This window comes from Pituophis catenifer, unplaced genomic scaffold (assembly GCF_029215685.1).
Source record: "Pituophis catenifer annectens isolate HBS135680 unplaced genomic scaffold, rPitCat1.0.hap2 SCAF_2, whole genome shotgun sequence".
Lineage (NCBI taxonomy): Eukaryota > Metazoa > Chordata > Lepidosauria > Squamata > Colubridae > Pituophis > Pituophis catenifer.
In genome coordinates this window covers 79,560,894-79,568,045 of record NW_027256882.1, presented here as the reverse complement: position 1 = coordinate 79,568,045, position 7,152 = coordinate 79,560,894, and positions in this window count along the sequence as shown.

The window sequence follows — 7,152 nt, the reverse complement described above, 5'->3', positions numbered from 1 at the left end:
CACATAACACACACACACACACACACACACACACACACACACACACCACAAATACATAAAAAAATCCTTTCTTTACCTCAAGATAATCCATGGGTGGGACTGAAGGTCCCAGAAGCAGCAGCTTTCTACATCTTTTGTTGTAGAGCTATTGCACTGGTCACACCTTGAGTGTGCAAATCAACAATCTGGAGAGCTCTCTCAGGCCTTACACAGCATGCAGAGATCCATCTTTCAAAATGGGGTAGCACAAGGGTCCACTTGGGAAGAAAGTGTCATAAATTATCAAAGGAGAAATGGTGGTTTAAGTCTCTCATTTTGCCTTTTAACATCGCAAGAGAATGAGATGAGAATGAGATAAATTGATAAAGGAATGAAATAAATAAAAGAATTACAGAAAGGGGGGCCAAACTTTTGAGTCCACCCATCTCAGTGGGTTCTGGTGCCCACCAAAAAAAGAGTGATAGATCTTAACTTAATTCACTGAACATGATATTTCATCTATGCTTACAGTGATCTTTATTATAAAGGACAGAAAGCTGTCCTTTAGATTTATTTGATTTAATAATTTATTTTATTGATTTTGCTCTTGAATTTTTCTTTATAAAGGAAAGTTATAAACATAAAGAATTAATTTAAACCTTTATGAATCTCTTTCAGAGTTGCCTCTTTTCAGGTTTGTCCTTTATTCTTTTCAAGAAAATATACATCCATACACCCAATCTACCCACAGCTCTGGAATTCTTAGTTGGTTCTTCTCCAACAACTAACCAATGTTAGTTTACCTGTTTACCTTCAGAAAACAATTACTTGGCCAAAAACCATATCTTAGTTCAAATTTCTGCTTTGCTGTTTACTGATTGTGTCTTTGGTGATGTCGTAATAGACAGGGTATCAAACAGACAATTGTATCAAATAGGTCAGTTCTTGAATGTGACATTTGTGTTACATTTGTAGCAAAATAGAGACTTTCTTTTTTTTTCTGATGTAAATCGATTTGGAAAGATTTCAGAATGGAAAGCAAAGTCTGGGCCAACAAGTGTTTCTTCTCAGACATTTGTGAGGATAAAATAGAGAGGACTATTTACAGTATTCTGAACTCCTCATTGAAAAAGGGACAAATTATTAATAGTCGAAAATAATAGTAATTTATTTATTAGCTAGCTTAGTAGTTAGAAGAACTGAATTTAAAACATACTAAGCTAGGAATCTTTTGATTGATCATTAAACAGATATAGTGGCATCAAATTGCTTATACTTTACCAAATTGCTTGCAAATGAATAGGCAGACAGACAGGCAGATAGTCATGAAAATATTTAAGACTCTGGATTTCCCATTCTTGGTTTCTTTGCAATATTTAAAAGCTGAATCAGCTCCAGATTCTTGATATGATGAACTCAGTTTTTCTTGTGATATGTAGATATTTGATTTCAGAAGCAGTAGCTTCCCTCTTCTTTCTCAGTCATGTTGAAATGCCGACATCTTAGACCTAATGTAAAATGTTGCTTAGCAACAAAACTAACCCTGCTTGGATAAACTGGCTGTTGATTTTCATGAGATATTTGGGGGTTTTATAGTGCCTCTTTTGGCATAATAAAAACACTGCAAATTCCATCTTCTTCGCGTTCATCATTTTTTCACAACTTAATTAATAAGTTTAATTAAAAAGAGAAAATGCATTTTCTTAAAATGTTGTTCTGTTTCTATGATCAGACATTACAGTCACGGAATAAATCCTTGAGCAACTTGCATGTATCCTAAGGGCTGAAAAATAGTTTTTTTAGTTCCAGAGGATATTTGGCAGTGACATTACTCCTAATTTTCAATATGAAGGAGACAGCATTAACTATGGGAAAATAGAGAAATATCTTGAACCAGCTGGTGAATGGTCACAAATACAAGCTCTGATTATTTTTCTTTATATTACATTTTTTTTGTATTTCAAAACTTTTTTCATGTCCAGCTCATCTCACTTACAAGCTCTGAATATGTATTGGCAATGTAAAACAAAGCATTTTTATGCCAAATGCACAAGGCAAGGAACCTTACATTACTCTCTGTATTGACACAAGCAGACAGAAAAATGTGACTCACAAACATTGATCGTGCAAAAAAGTAAAATAAATGTAGAAACAAATAGCTAATATAGAATAATAGGATAAAAAACAATAAACGGTAAATTGCATGGATTTTTCAAGATTTTCAAAACTGAGCGGTAAGAAATGTAAAGAATAGAAGGCAATATATGAATTGATGTATGGATGTGCTGGAAGCCAAAATGGTTTTCAAAGACAGAAAGGGATGGAGAGGTAAAGTGAATGGCATTAGTATAGAATAAAATTAGTTATATTTCCTTTCCTTTCCCTTTTGTTTTTAATTTCTTTTTCTTATCATTTCTACTCTTTAAATAATGTTGCTTTGTATAAAATGTCTTACATTAATGTCAGAGTCTTCAGGAAACACTTTATCATCAGCATTATGAAGTTTTTACCCCTACAATTAATTTTATAACAGATGATTGGTAAAAAAATGTTGGGCATGTAGTAATTAGTACTTCATTTTGCCTGGCTGTCTCTTAATCTAATCCAAAGTCAATGTTTTGTAGTGTTTGACAAGTGACAGGTCATAGCGATTCATTATAGAAAGATTGAGTTTCATTGTTAATCACATATTGCTTCAAGTGGACTTACAGCAGCTCCATAATGTTCTAGATGACATTTATTTTTACTTACAAAAGATTTGGGAATGATACTGTATTTCCAAGCTTTCACAACAAGAAGTTAGTCAATTGTATATTGTTAGAGAGCTTGACCTGTTCTTTCCTGACCTTTGTATCCGCTGTTGTTGACTCGTACAGCACAACAGAAAATGTTTCATCAGTGCATGATCCTTCTGGGCATTTGCTTTGCATTGTTACATTAGTGGCTTGGGAATGACAAGACTGACAGTCTGCCCTGTAGGGTTCCTTTCCTTCTTTCCCCGTCGTCTGCTGAGAACTCTATTTATACATCTCGGCTTTAAACCATGCAAAACATTTCCTACTACAGCTAAGATATTTCTGGACTTCACCCAATAATCAGTACATGGGCATGCAAAATTATATGCCAATACATTACAATAAATTAGAAATGGGGCCTAATTTACCAATCATTGGAATTTAGGCCAGCATGTTGTACCTTTAAGTCTGCAACATTGCATTCTGTCATGAGAGAAAAAGTGTAAAGACTCTTGAGACATTAACACACTCTGAAAGGGTATGTCAAATTCTGAAACAGTAAAGCCATTCCCTAAAGGCACAAAGAACAATCCTTTTTAAATATTGTTTTTTATATATATGCTTTTTCTTCAGTGTATGGAACAGAAGCAGAAGAATTTTTTTTTCCTTAAAGAGTTAAGAGAGATTTTAAAAAATCCTCAAATTATTATCATCACACCAATTTATTTGCACCCATGACATAAAGACATATTACATGCATCAAACAGCCTGTATTTCTTTTCAATGTGCTTGCCAAGTTCGTTCTTTCTCACAATTATTTGTCTGATACTGCCATGTCTGGAACAGTAGCAATATGTATGATTCTGTCAAACTGCCAAGCACTGAATTCAATGGATGACTTGCCTGGGCTGCGTATTCACAGCAGAGATCGATCCAAGTTACGATTGGGTTGGAAGTTTAATAGAATTCTCACAACTCCCATATTTCTTTTTCCTGGCTATACTTTACCACATCTACGGTGCCTCAACCAGGCAAGCATCTATGCTTGCCAATAGATGTGTATTGGGGAGATTCCTGCCAGAGAGCTGGAATTATTTGCAGCTTCTTGACATGTGTAGATTTTTAGCAGCAAAATGAGCTTGTCACTGCATTATGCAAAATGGCCCTAGGGGTAATTTACTGTTAGATATTTATTTGACCACCTTTCAATATATTTACTGTGCCTGCTGGCTCTTAGAAAGCAGATAACTGTTTTCTGTGAATCACATCATCTACCAGGCCTACAGTATTGTCAATGTTGATGAGAGGTTCAAAGCTTCAAGGCTTCTAGAAGCTATTTTCTTCAACCCTCATCCAAAGATGCCAGAGTTGAATTTGGCATTTGCTGCATGCCAGATGTTTAATGCTCAGTCGTAAGATAACAGCAACAACAAGCAACAGTAAGAGACAAATTAATCTCATTGCAATAAAACCCAAAATGCGCAAGTATAAACTTGCAAGCACTGTACTTTTGCTACAGCAAAAAACAGGCAGTTCCTATCTCCTATCCCATTCTCATCTAAATGCTTTCTCTCTTTTATAGCCATTTTGCAGAATTGTTTTTTTAAAAAACTATTGTATTCTGATTTTCCTATCTAATGAGGAAAAAACATTATTTTACAACCTTCCGTCATCAGTGGCCTTTTTCCATAACAAGCATCACTGTACCACAGATAAGTCCTACAGATTTAACTCTATGAGTTCCACAGGGACAAGAAAATTTTGAGAGTGAAATATTACGATTATGGAAATGATTCTGACATGCTGATGCAGTGGACCAAGGCAAACATACTTCTGGAATAGCTGAATGCCTCTCTGGGTTATAAACTTTCTTCCCCAAAGCACTGAAAATAGAAGAAACAGACCTCTGCTCTGTCTCCCCAACCTTTTATGTTAAGGACTCTGTGCCTTTGCCTTTCCTAAGTAATATTATAAACTATGAAAAAAATGCGGAAATTCTGAACTTACTCTATTCCCCTATGACTGAGAGGGATCTATCAAGGTTTAGGAAGTTATGGGCCCTGAAGAAAAGCTATTACAAGACAAGGTACAGTTCTTGATACCTTTTGGGGGATTAACATGTTAAATGGCCACAATACATTATCATACATTATACCAAGTTTGCCTTTTATTCATTTTTAAAATTGTTTTAAAGATCAATGCTTCCTCTGAATTCAGATACATTAAAGTTGATTGTTTCATGTATTAATCACAGCTTGCTCTGCCTCTAGATCTTTTTTTAAAATTCTATTTGGTCAGTTCCAAGCAATCTGACTCCAATTGTATATTTTTGGCAAAATAGCCTTATACAATTAGCTATTTGAAATGAATAATTGCTATTTTTGTAATCTGTCCAAATAACATCGTTTGACTTTAAACAAAAGAATATCCTCCAAATCAAGTCCAAAACCAAAAATGTGCAGATTATTTTTAAAAAGAGCTACCATTTCAAAAAAAATATACCTTCTTTACTTACAATCTTTAGTAATGTGAGGTTATTCAAAGAGCCCTTAATGGTATATATTACAATCAGAAACTTACCTGTGACAGCTTAAAATAAAAATACAGAAAGATAAAACAGTTATTCTATTCTATTCTATTCTATTCTATTCTATTCTATTCTATAAGAAATAAATTCTACTGTTAACCAAGGAATATATTGCAAAGTACCCATGTACATTTTTACAAATAAATAGGAAAAAAGCAAAATACCAAACATTATTTTTATTTATAATTTATTAAATTTGTTTGCCTCCCATCTTGTCTCAGGGCAATTCATCTGTTTCTTCAGAAAGAGTACAACCTCATTTAGAGCTACATCTGGAACTTGTCTGGAGCTAGAAGATTTCTGGATAGACAACTTCATTTTGCTGGGGTTCTCTCTGAGCCTGTTTTTCACAGGTATTGGATACCATGTCCAGACTTCTATCTCAAGGCTCAATATCCTATCTGATTTTATTCCTCAAAGATTATTTATACCCACCCAATAATACCCAACCCAATGTCTTTGGGACACCATTGCCCCTAAAACAGGAGTTCCCAAACTCCTCCCATTTGTGTAATCTTAATATAAATGCCTATTTTAAAACTCAAAAGCCAAAATAAACACAAATTAACAATGAAAAGAATACAATGAAACTTTGAAAAAATTGGCGATTTATTGTTTGGGAAATTTTGGGATTTATTGTAGAGATATACAGCTAAAAGATTCTTCACACCTAGCCTAGACGCTGTCTGCACCTTCCTGAGGGAGGTACATCCCATATTATAGGAAACCGGCCCATAGAAATGAAGTGTAATTTTAATTGCATCAAGGTGTTCAAAGCCAAATATAATATCCTTATCAAGGATTTCAAGCATTTTCTTTGAATAGCCTCCACGCAAGAAACTTCTTTGCATAAACACAACTGGGTACCATATAATAACTGGTCAACACCCAGATGAGCAAAGATGAACACCAAAAGTAACATAAGACCAACAATCAAGAATCAAATATTACTCCAATTAAGGAACTGCTAAACATGCTAACAATAAACTTGATCAAGGAACTGTTGTGACTTCAGCTCACTTAGTCATTACAGGAATAGAATAGAATAGAATAGAATAGAATAGAATAGAATAGAATAGAATAGAATAGAATAGAATAGAATAGAATAGAATAACAGAGTTGGAAGGGACCTTGGAGGTCTTCTAGTCCAACCCCTTGCCCAGGCAGAAAACCCTACACCACTTCAGACAAATGGTTATCCAACATCTTCTTAAAAATTTCCAGTGTTGGGGCATTCACAACTTCTGCAGGCAAGTTGTTCCACTTATTAATTGTTCTAACTGTCAGAAAATTTTTCCTTAGTTCTAAATTGCTTCTCTCCTTAATTAGTTTCCACCCATTGCTTCTTGTTCTACCCTCAGGTGCTTTGAAGAATAGTTTGATTCCCTCTTCTTTGTGGCAACCCCTGAGATATTGGAACACTGCTATCAGGTCTCCCCTAGTCCTTCTCTTCATTAAACTAGACATACCCAGTTCCTGCAACCATTCTTCATATGTTTTAGCCTCCAGTCCCCTAATCATCTTTGTTGCTCTTCTCTGCACTCTTTCTAAAAAACATCTTTTTTACATTGTGGTGACCAAAACTGAATGCAATATTCCAAGTGTGGTGTTACCAAGGCATTATAAAATGGTATTAACACTTCACGTGATCTTGATTCTATCCCTCTGTTTATGCAGCCCATTTTGATTGACCCTATGTTTACTGTCTACATAACCTGTGTTGTGCCTGACTGCTCTTGCTTACTTGCCACCTGTTTGATTAATGCACATGGTATGGCATTAATCTATTAAATGCTTGGTTTTGGTTGACAGCAGGGGTGATAATCTTACTCGCACAGACATCCATGTTAC